The sequence below is a fragment of the Sturnira hondurensis genome, unplaced genomic scaffold, assembly GCF_014824575.4.
Source record: "Sturnira hondurensis isolate 20B ecotype Veracruz unplaced genomic scaffold, ASM1482457v3 Scaffold0014302, whole genome shotgun sequence".
NCBI lineage: Eukaryota > Metazoa > Chordata > Mammalia > Chiroptera > Phyllostomidae > Sturnira > Sturnira hondurensis.
The window spans coordinates 5393558-5406376 of record NW_028086933.1 but is presented as its reverse complement, the minus strand read 5'-3'; positions in this window follow the sequence as shown (position 1 = coordinate 5406376).

The following is a 12819-nucleotide window of genomic DNA, read 5'->3' as shown; positions in this document are numbered from 1 at the left end:
ACCTAGTATTTTGGTCCTTTCTGTCTTACCATATGCCCTGAATTAGTCTATGTACTTCATATATATACTAACTCATTTAATATTTACACCCTGGTTTATGTAATTATTATTTCATTCCACAGATAAGAAGATGGAGTCTCAAAGCAGTTAAACATAACTTGCCCAGAATTACCTAGATAGCTCCTGATAGAGTTGAGATTTGAACCCAGGTAGAGTGAAGCTAGAACATCATTCTAATTGTGTCATAGCTAGGTAGGAAAAAAGTCAGTTACAGCTGTAAATTTTTATAGATTTCAGCTATGAAATATATAGATTTCTTCTCATTAATTTACTCCTAAGCTCTAAAGAGTAGTATTTGGCATATAAGAAACATTTGTTAAATGGATGATGAGTTAATGAATGAGCAAAAAAAATGAATGAATGTGACCTGGCTGGTATAGCTCAGTGGCTTGAGCATGAGACTGCAAACCACACGATCCTGGTTCGATTCCCAGTCAGGGCACATACCTGTGTTGCAGGCCAGTTTCCATCAGGGGACTCATGACAGGCAAACATACATTGGTATTTCTCTCCTTCTCTCCTTCCCTTCCTCTCTAAAGATAAATAAAATCTTTAAAAAATGAATGAATGGTATATAATTCATTTTTATACCAAACAATCTTTAAATACCTAAACAATCTTTAAACTCCAACTAAAATTTAAACTCCTAGGATAGTTACACATCATGTGTTTTCTGTATCTTATCCAAAGTCAAGCACCATGTGAAACATACAAGAAGTTCATAAAAATAATAATTTCTAACCATTGAAAACCTACCTTGCACAGTAAATTTTACTAATTAACATAATTTAGTCTTTACAACAGATGACAAGAAAACTGATGCTAAAAAGGTTAAGCGGTTCTCAATGTCACTTAATTAGGAATGAAAGATCTGGCATTACAACTGTTGTTTGGCTCTGGCTGGTGTTGCTCAGTGGATTGAGTGCAGGCCTGTGAACCAAGGGGCCACTGGTTTGATTCCCAATCAGGGCACATGCCTGGGTTGCAGGCCAGGTCTTCAGTAGGGGGAACTCGAGAGGCAACCACATGTTGACGTTTTACTCCCTCTCTTTCTCTTTCCCCTCCCCCCTCTCTAAAAATAAATAAATAAAATCTTTAAAAAAATCCTTTTGTTTGTTCTCCCATCACTGATGTTTGTTATAACCTCATTCTCCTTTTCACTTTGTCCCTGACTAATATTTCATACTATAGGAGGTCATCTGCAGAAACCGCACGTTTTCATACTTACAAGTTCACACATACATGAAGCTGTGAGTCCATGAAAGTCCAAATAATTCATACACAATATTTAATCTTAAAAAATAAAATGTTATAATCATACACTGGTGGGAGGTAGGTATGTTTTCTATCATCATTGTAACAGAAAAAGGGGAAAAAGAGAAAATTTTAAATAGAGAAAAAGTAGTCAAAGAATCTAGTGTGATACTGTGTCAGGAAAGTGAGCAAAAAGCTTTATCAAGTGAGGAGCTCCAAAGACAAGTAACCTTTATTGAGCACGATTTGACCTGCCTGAAGTCACCTAAATTCAAATCTGGAATCTGTCAGCAGTGCTCAAGTGTATTCAGCTAGTCAACTGCAATAAAGACAATGAATGGGCTCCAGAACTTTCTGTTACTTAACTCATTGTGAAAAATCTTAGGGTTTTGTTTCTGTATTAGATTACTTGTCAGATGAATCAAAAGTTCAAGACTAAAAGTAAGGAATAAATCAGTAGAGAGTGAATGCCTTTCTCCTCAAAGACTCCAATAATATAAAATTACTAGAGCTAGCTAAGTTGGAATATACTGAATAACTGAATATATTTATACATTACAGATGGTGTGGAATGCTGCCAGTGGTACCTCAGGGATAACTTAAAGCCTGGCTTTACTAGGGGCAGAGAGATAAAATAGCCAAAATAGAATCCCTTCAAACTTGAATCAAAGAGATGGAATGAAAATGTAAACTCATTTAAAAACTCAGAGGACTTATCTTCCCTAATATAAACTAAGGGGATAACTCAATACCTTTGAAAAAATATATTGTTTCTTATCAAATAATCAGAGTAAAAGGTCTTTGGAAAAATAAATAGGCCCACAATGCTACCACACAGCTGAAAAACCTGAGACCGCGTGTTCACAGACAGAGTGGGAAGGGGAAGAGATGAATCAATTTTTTGTATAATTCACATAAACTATTTTTCATTTTAAAGAGGCTGGAGGCTCAAAATTCACCAGATTGACAATGTTGACTTAATTAACAGAGCAATTTAGAATTTTATTTTTATGAGAACCGAAAGAGCACTTTAAAAGTCTACACTAACCAATTCATTGTATAGCTTAGACAATCCAAGTTCAAAGGCAATTTAGCTGCCTGCTCTGTATCACAACACAAGTTTAGCTGTAGAGGAAGAAAAAAATACCAAGGGTGCCTAACTCATAGTTAACTGTTTTTTCCAGCATACTATACTTGATATGATTTCTGTGCCTATTATAATTTCTTTGGGCAACCACATTTATCAAGACATATCTAAGTGTAAGCAGAAAACAGAATTTTAGGGAGCTGAATACACTTGCGAAAGAGAATGCTAAATCTGAAATTCATTCAGGAGTAGTAATATGGAACTAATGTTTCCTTGATATTAATCCTACTTATCTTTGTGCTAACATAATATATTTATTAATTTAGTAGGACAAAAACATCCGAAGCACATGAATGCATATATCCTCTTGATGAGAACATGTTCTCCCTGTCTTTCCCATGTAAGACTTCATTGTTATTATAAGGCTTCTTGGCATGTTCAGAGTATAATCACTACACATGTTTAATTTCACAAAGATTATGCTCCACTAAGAAATGTATTTTATTCTTCCTTCCTTTGGTATAAAGCTTAGATATTCTTTTCATAAGTCTGACTCCTTGTCATCAGATAATCTATTTTAAATGAATTTTCCTCCTCTTGGTTCCAAAATGCAAATAGAGGCAGCACTCAGGAAAGATTATTTCCTTGTCTTTAGACTGCCTTTTTCATGTAGAATGTATATCTATCTTGCCATGCCTAAGGGCCTTTAGGAACTTCAGGCCACTTGTCCTGTAAGTATTATGAATAAATGTTGAACTCTAGTTAAGGAAGCTACATTATGGTTTGAATTAGGAAGGACAGTTACATGTTCTCTTGGGGTCGTTTTGAGTACCATAGGGCCTCTGCAACTGTGCTTCATGCAGAAGCTGGACACCCTGCACACAGCTATCATTGGCGAGAAGTAAAAGGATTGTTGTTCGGATATGTTTTCGGCATCAATGTGAAAAGTCGGGTCAATCTCCTGATATGTATACTCTCCTGTCTTTAATGGTATCACACTTTGGTTTGGAGGTTATAGGAGTTTCTTTCTAATGAATTAAGAGGCTAGCATTAATAAAGCACAGAATTACATCAATAGCAACAATCTCAAAGGAACTGCCAGCCCCGGAATTTGACTCTATTCTGAGTTTCTCCAAATAACAGTTTATTAGATCAACAGATACTTTGCACTTGCATTGATTCACCTAAGAAGTTTATGGAAAGTGAATGAATGGCTCCAGGCTGTATCTGGCATACCAAACACACCTTTTTGTGTGAATTTAAATTACCTCCAGCATTTTCCCCAGATACAGATATAGAGCCACAGAACTGCATCTTTAAACATAAAAGGAATCTAATGAACAAAATAAACTAATGAGCTAAATAGAACCAGAGGCATGGAACCATGAAATAGACTGACAACGGAAATAAGGGAGGACCGAGGAGGGGACTGTCTGGAACAAAGTGAAGGGATTAGTCGAGGAACATGTACCAAGACCCACGGACTTGGGCAACGGCTGGGGATTGATCATGGAAGTGGGGGTCAGACTGGGTGGAGGGGATGAAGGGGAAGATAATTGGAACAACTATAACAGCATAAACAATAAAACATAAACTTTTTAAAAGTAACTCTAAAATCTGCCACTTAAATCTGCTACTTAAGCACTTCCGCATTAGTAATAGTCTACTAGGACAAGGAACCTGTCAAAGTATGGAGTCCCTTATGGGACACACAGTCTTCGGCCCACACTATGCCTCTTACTGAAAACTTAGAGTATTCCTGGGGTCTTCAGTGGAGCAATCAGTAAATAATCGCTATTTGGTTTCTCTAAAATCTCAAAAATGTGATTAAATTAAGAGAAGTAGTTATTTGTTCATTTATTCATTTATTCATTCAACAAATATTGACCTGTGCCTGGCCTTTTAAAGTTTCTAATCACAAAGGAAGATAGGTAAAAATAACATTATTTTCAAAGAACTTTCTGGTTCCACTGGTCAAACCTTCAAATCCCTGGTTTGTATCATTTGGGAGGAGAAACGTAAGGGACTCCTTAGAGAAATTGTTATCTCTCAAAAGGAAAAGAAAAACTCTACCTTTGGCCAAACACACAAATGCCACATGCTACTTCTAAGGCTTTTAAGTGTTCCTAAAGTTTGCCTAAGGACTCATGCTTAAGGACCACTGCTCTACATCAAAACCCTCCTATTTAATTAGCTGTTCACAGGCCACACCTGGCCAGTGTCATGCTTTCCTGATCTTGAACTTTCACTTTAACACTGCACACGTCAGAGTTACAAAACCGAGGAGTGAAAACACTAATTGGGGTAACAGACACACACCCACCCACCCACCCAATATTTGCTGAATTCGCCACTCATTAAATTTTTACTTAGTTGCTGGACAAAATACACGTTCTCAAAAACTATTAACCATTTAGTAAAAAGAGGAGGAGAAGAACTGCTCCTTTATTTGTACAGATTAGAAAAACACAAATGTCTAGGGGGTTGAAAAGAATTTTACAGGTCTTTAAACATTATTTTAAAGACTAAATTATGATTTTAATGACAAACAGTACAAGATTTTTGTTAAGGAGAGGAAGAAGAAAAAGATGTCGTATAATCACACATCGATAAAATCAAGCAGTCCCAGACCTTTGCCATCTGGGGGACCAGGAGTGACAGGCAGAAACAGATTCTGCATGTGACAGTCCTCACCATGAAAGTCCTCAAGTCTTGCCATTCCAAAGACATAGGAAGAGGTTTCCTTCAGCACATTAAGTGATCCTATATATAAATCAATTGGCTTTGACAAACCCAATATCCACTAAGTAAATCAAATCTAATATATGAAGACAAGCATCTCAGCAAACATTAAGATATGAGAGAACAATTGTTGTTTCTTTTTTAGGTCTAATAATGGTGTTATTTTTAAGTAGTTCTTACCATCTACAAACCAACTAAAAGACTTATGAATAAAATGATAAGCTCTCTTGATTTACTGTAAACAGCCTAGGCAGCAAGGGAGTACTGAAGTGTAGATGAAACCCAATGGATCAGAAATTAATAATGTGGAAACTATGTGATGCTACTTGAACTTTTATTATCATTAATCACTCTTTTTCCATAGCTTTGAAAGTTTTCATAACAAAAATGCTCTTTATTTTAAAAGAAATCACATCCAAAGTAAAACAACCCAGATACCCCTCAACTGGCAAATGGATAAATAATAAGTGGTATATCCATACAATGGAATATTATTTAACCATAAAAAGGAATGAAGTACCAACACATGTTACAGCATAGATGAACCTTGAACACATTATGTTAAGTGACAGGAGCCAAACATAGAGGACCACATATTGCATGATTCTGTTTGCATAAAATATCTAGAACAGGCAAATCTTCAGAAACAAAAAGTACATTATTGGCTGCTGAGAGGGAGGAAGATGTGATTTGGGAGTGATAGCCAAGATAAGCTCGGGTTTCTTGCAATGCCAATGAAAATATTCTAAAATTGACTGTGGTGAAAGATGCACAAATCTGTGGGCATACTGAAGGCCATTGAATTGTATATTTAAAAAAGCAGACATGTGGGGAAAGTCTAGGAAATTTGAGTATTGACTGTGTTTTGGACACCTTAAAGAGGTAGTGACAATTCTGTTAGAGGACATAATGGCATGGTAGATATATAAAGAAAACGTGTGTTTTTTATAATAACATACCAAAGTATTTAAGGATAAAATGTAAATGTTATGATGTCTAGGATTTGCTTTAAATCACCTCAAAAAAAAGTAAGGCAATATGGTGAAATTGAAATAGTCATTATATAAAAGTGACAGGTATATGAGATTCGTTATACTTTTCTTCCTCTGTATGCTTGAAATTTTGTAAATTAAATATTAGAACACAAAAATAAATCAATGGAATATGCGGAGAGGAGATATTTTGTACCAAAATGCTCATTCCCATGCAGATTTTGCCATTTTCCACAAAACATTATTACTTTCAAGTCAATAAAGATTACTGAAAATGATAGTATGTGGTTAAATAAACTTGGGAAACATGATGTTAAATAAGACTGTAATGCTTTTCAGTATCTTTACCATGTGAAGATACAAGGTGAATCTCCAAGACTGAGAAGATTATATATAAATAATGTTATCTCAGAAGTTCTCTTCCATATCCATGCTCTTTATTAGATAACAGAAACAGCAAGGCAAGATCATCTATAAAATGCAGACCATCTTTTTTGACAACCGTGACTTGTCTTTTCACGTGCAGCCCAATTTCACACTAGTACCAATACTTCCATTTAAAGGCAAGGGACTAATTAGAGAATAGCTCGGTTTGTTTTCAAATTTCTCAAATCCGTATTTGCTTGAAAATTTCTCTGTGGCCCAGAACAAACCGTAGTGCAAACTAATGTGCAAGGGTTGACTCACAGATCGAATGCTGCAGAACTTGAACTTCATCAAATTCCTTAAGTGTTACCTAATTGCACACAGGTTCGATGAGCTGAAATTTTGTGATGTTGGAGAAGTACCTGGTGTTGTTTGAGCAAACCAGAGATTCGTGCTCCATAACTTCAGTGTTCTAAGTCATTCCAGCCCCTCAGAGAGTGCAGTGCATATTCATGGCACAGACACATGGAACAAGTTCGATGTGCATAACTCCCTGGAAATTCTATCATCACCTTATGTTAGAAATTATCCTGTCAATCATGGGATGAGGAGCTGGAAGTGCTATTCTATGAATCACACTTTCGCCTTCAGCTTCCTGGATCTTTTGGTGACTCCCTTAGAATTCAAACCTTTTTTGCAGAAGAATCGCAGAACTTGAATTGCAAATTAGTTGTCACCGTTCTGGCTGCTACAGTGAGCTCAGATGTAATAAAATGTACCTAAAAGACACTAAATCACTGGCACAGTAAAATTTGCATCAAGGTGATTTCAAGAATAGGTATAAACAATTCAACTTTCACTCTAAAACTTAGCATCACCTAAACTAACCCATTATGGTAAATAACTGTTGAGGCCCTCTAGACAGAATGTTGTAGTACAGGGTTGAAAGCATCAGCTCTAAAATCAGACTGTGTTTGAAGTTCAGATGCACAGGACCTAAACCACCTTAGTTAACCTTTCTAATTTTTAACGACCATTGCAGGGGATATAACAGTACCAACTTTTAGAGCTTTTACGAGGACTGAATGAAATTATATGAAATACATAATATGTGATAGTGTTTGTACATGGTATGTCTAAATGTTAGCTGTCATTATTGTTTTATCTACAAATTTCTACATTTATTTTTTTTTCTCAGAAAATTAGTATTCCACTAAACACACTTGGGGATAACACAGATGTAAACCGAATCAACTTCTGTCCTTGGTGTTGAGAACAGTAAACCTTATATGGTGGGTGCTCAAAAGTTTATTACCGAAGGTGAGGATGAATGATTAAATCGGAGTCTTCTAAGCCTATAAATGAAAGTCATAAAGGCGTTTTTGAGCTGGTAGGAGAAAGGAAGCCTCGCCTCGTCTCCCTGAGTACCTAGAGTGCATGTTATGTTAGCATCAGAATCTTTGAATCTGATTATTATCTTAAGCTGCATTCCAATGAGCCCAGAGTGTTCCGTGGGGAAAATAATTACTCAATTGCTAGTAGTTGGCAGATATCCCACTAAAAAAAAAGAGAAAACTTCAAACTTGGTTTTGCATTCCTCATTTCAATACCAGTTAAATCAAAAGTGGATTGTGATTTAAATAGAGGCATTTTCATGGATACATTTTCTAAATTATATTTTTGGGGTCTTGTTTAACCAAAGGTTTAGTTCTTCTTGGATTTTTCTTTCCACCTGAATTAAATTTTAAACCTTTCTTTTTCTAGTGAGAAAAATGTTAAAGCTCTATATATGCCCCTAAATGACATATGATCTACTGATGACTTCACTCTGCTTCATTTTCAGACTTTACATTTGGAAACTACTTAAATGGAGAAGGCTTATTGCTTAAAAACTGACCTTCTCGTTTAAAATGTTCAAAGAATATAGAAACTGCCATGCAGTTCATTTCTTATTCAGAGGTACAAATGTAATGATTTGCTTTAACAGTTACATATTTCAAGAAAAATCACAATATAACAATGTTTAATTGCCAGTCATTCTTAAGTCTAAACATATTTTCTGGTTTATCATTTTTACTTTTTTATTTTTGATTTTAGAGAGAGGGGAAGGGAGGGAGAAAGAGGGAAAGGAAAGGAGAAGTAAAAATAAGCTTGCTGCCTTCTGTATGCTCCCCTACTGGGAACTGAACCTGTGAACACACAACCCACACGTCTCCAGGAACCAAATTGATGACCTTTCCATATTGTGGGCCAATGTCCAACCAAATAAGCCACATGGGCCGGGGATTTCTAGGTTGAATTTTGAATATTATAGATAAATGAGAGAAATGGTTCTTTAAAAAGTATAAAAATATTTTAGTGGTCAACCATGTAGTATTCGAGCTTGGAGTAGCCTGGAAAAAATGAGATCCATGGGTTTTTTCCTAGATTTGCCAAATATTAGCTATATTACTAGAATGGTCTGAAAGCCTCTCAAGGGTTCATTTTCCTCAGTTCTAGCAAAGGGGATCAGACTAAATGATCTCTAAAGTCCCTTTCAGTGCTATGACCCCATGTAGGAACCAAATAGGTTATGGGAAAATCTAAATCACCGTAAATGAAAAAGAATGTGAAGGGAGCTTCTGATAGAAAAATATTCTGAAATATCCACACCTGGATGTTGGGAATCAGGCTACAATGCAAACAACATCTGGATGTGATTGTTCAAAACCAAATGCAAAAGGAGAATCCAGATTATATTGGATGTTACACTGACTAACAGCAGAACCCTTGGGGTGGGGGGGGCAATTTAAAAGTAAAAACAAGACAGGAATGATCCATAAGAAAAGAGTGGTTACTATAAACTAAGGAATATCTGAAATAGGGGAAATGAAGAGATACTGAAGTCAAGAAAACTGGTAAAACCGGGAAGATAAAGTACCCTATCAATATAATCGTTTATGTTGGCCCAGTTAACCTCAGAGTGTTTTATCCTAGATAAACACAAATTTACATCTCCTTGAAACTCTACATGATAGGCATTGCCCAGACAAGAGTTTTGTCTTTAAATTGTTAAATTAGATTTACAGCTGCATTTGTCAATCTGTTAAACATTTTTCCAGTAAAAACAATTTTAGTGGTTTGGGATACTAAATGTTCCCAAGTAAGATGGAAATATTTTCAGTGGTGAGTTTAAATACATGCTAAAATTTTCTTTTCTTTAATGTGACAATATCACTCAAAGTTCCACAACAGCAGAATCTTGTGAGGCATATACCAAGTTAAAAGCTCAGGACTATGTGAAATCCTAGTAATCATAAAAATAGTGATAACTACCACTTTGACCTTTTATCGAGAACCCCAAATATGAGCCAATAAGTTACTTAGATGTATTAGGTGGGTGTTAACTCTGCACTGGAAGAAACTAGATTGAAGCTCAAATATGTTAAGTAACATGGGCTGGGCAAGTATTGGGGCTAGAATTTGAACTCAGGTCTACCAATCCCTAGATCCCATGCTCACTCCACTAAGACATGCTGGAATTGACAGAGGCAGGCAGGACATAAAGTCATATGTGCATGCAAAATGTGTGCACATGTGTGTATTCACATGTGTGCATGAGCACAGGCCCATTCCTCTATAACCAGAGTCCATTGTGTGTATCAAATTGTAGAAGTACATGAACTCAAAAGAATTAATAATTCCAGCAGTGAATCCAGCAGATCCTGGCAGATAATTTCATTCATGGAAAACATAGAAGAGCTAGAAATTTCTATTCTTCATGTATGATCCCCCCAGCATACCTTATATGTGCACAGTACTTTAAGTATTTTAAAATGTAGAGGACTCTTTTCTCATCCTGGCCTGAGCCTTGCTAGAATCTCTGATTTTGCACAAGAGGAAACAGGCTCAGAGAGAGTAGTTATCTCATGCAAGCACTCAGCTCAAGTGAAGGCTGAGCTATCTTTCAGTCTACACTTCATATCTCGTCCTCTTCCTTTCCCAGTGTGATATCTCAGGTGGTGTGCCACCAGGCAAAGCACCCTCAGCATCAGAGCCTCCCTTCTCTCCCTCAAGCTGGGTTGCTCAGGTTCCCTTTAATTCCAACACTCTGAAATTACTGAGGTCCCTTCCACATGCTCTAGAAAACATCAGAGAATCGATGGAAGAATTTCCCAAGCCTTTCAGCTGTCCACCAGGGAAGGGAAGAACTGAAGTTTCCATTGGAACAATTATATTTTAGTGGAGTGGGAGCTTTTTGTCTTTGGGTTTTGTTTTTTTTTTAATAAAGTAAGGTTAATCCATTTCTCCAAGATTAGGAACAGATTAACTAAAGTAATTGCAACACACTGTACCCACCCTCAAAATACTATTTCCCTTTCCAACCTACTAAAGAATCCAACTATTTAAGAAAACACTCTTGTTCCAATGGTTGTTGACTAAAACCATATTGCAATATTGGCAGATCCCTAATTTATAAATCTGCTTAGTGTCATATTTTTCTGACCCCTTCCAAAATATTTTTATATATCTATATATCTTTTAGGGCCTGTTCAATTCCAAAAAATAGTCATATATTTCACTATAAGTTCAAGCATGCCAAATATACACAAATCTTATCAGTTGCTAGACCCAAAATAGAAAGAGGGAGGCAATGGGGGGGAATGGAGGGAAAAATATAAATATATATTGTAGACATGCGGAGCCGTCATAACTCTTCTGGAGTGGGTAGAGTGAGAGTGACAAAGAGATGGAGAAGAGGCAGAGAGAACACACCATACTAGGTGATGTAGAATAGCTTGAGATCACAGCTACCAAGGACCTTGTCCTTGGAATTACTTTGCTGCCTTTGTCCATACAGAGTGGTGGTCTGTGCCTGGGGGCAACAATTCAGGTTTGTGGTCCTATGAAGACAATGACCACCTGCCAACTTTCCTATCTGTTCTATAGCCAATCTGAGCAACTAAATCTCTACAGCCCTGCTTAGATAATTTGGAAACCAGTGATCAAAGATATTGCCTCTTGTTCAATGCACATTGTAGTAAATAAAACTTCTCCCCACGCTGCCATTCCAGATTTCCATCATAGGAGGCAGCAAGATCCCCTCCTGTGTGGCAAGACCTGTCAGGGGTCCCCCATTCTCAGCATGACAGAAATACAGTAGGTGGTACCTTTTTGGCAGAGCATCCACCAATGACCACCAAACTTTTTCAGTGAGGGGATTCTCACTCTTAGATTCATGTTTTTACAGGCTCCTGAGCATGCTTTTAATTGGTTCTCTGTAAACACATTAAAAGCAAAGCAGACTAATTTAACTTTTAAACAAACTCTAATTATTATCCCTTAATAACAAGATTCTCCTTCAAAGCTCTCTCTTAAGGTCATACCTCTAATCTTTTTCAGTCACACACCCTGCTTTGGCCCCCCACTCAAATACGTCATTCATTTTTCCTGTATAAACTTCCCTAGATCCTGTCTCATGTTCCTGGGCTGTTTATAAAAACAGATAAAGGAAATGACTCCTCACTTTGTTCTTTTATCCATATGGCATAGCTGTGTCTAAGAATGGAAGTTGCAGGTCCCACGGGCAGAGAACAGAGGAAGGGAGAGAAAATGATTTATGACGGTCAAAGCGTGGGATGGTCCAGATAAGAGAATAAAGCAATCTCTTGCATGTGCCTTGTTCTCAAGATGATTAAAAACAAACAGCTAATCTTTCCTTCTACTTGAGTGAAAGACTTGTATTGACATGTGAGTAGAGAGAGAAGCCATTTCTTTTCATAAGCACTCTTGAAATCGAATTAGTCAAATGTTTATTGAATATTTACTATGTACAAGGCAATAATTCTACCTTGTATACTTGAACTATTTTTGCTTTGTCTCATGTTTAGCTAACTTTCTGCCTTTCTTCAAATCCCTCCTGGATCTTCCAACCTAGAATCTTGTTCAGCTCCTATTCTCCCATTTAATGCTAAGATAATGTAAGATTATATTAACAGTTCACTGTAAGTCACCAAAGCTCTTTTCCCCACCCCTGTGACACTGGGTAGTTGTTGTGCACATACTTACTAAGTTCCTTGCACATCCCTTTCAATAGCAAACTAGATGTATGTGTGAGTCAGGAGCCCTGTGCTAGCCTCAGGGGACATGTGACTCATCTGCTCAAAAGATTGTTCTCAAGAAAACCTCCAGAAGTTTAAAAATTGTAAAGTCCTTAATGGTGAGACTGGGTCTTGAGTTTCACTTCTATTCTTTATACGCACAGGGGTATAAATAAACCAGAAGCTCAGTAGATGCATATTAAATGGACTTTATTCATTCCTCTTCTTGATGTTTTTC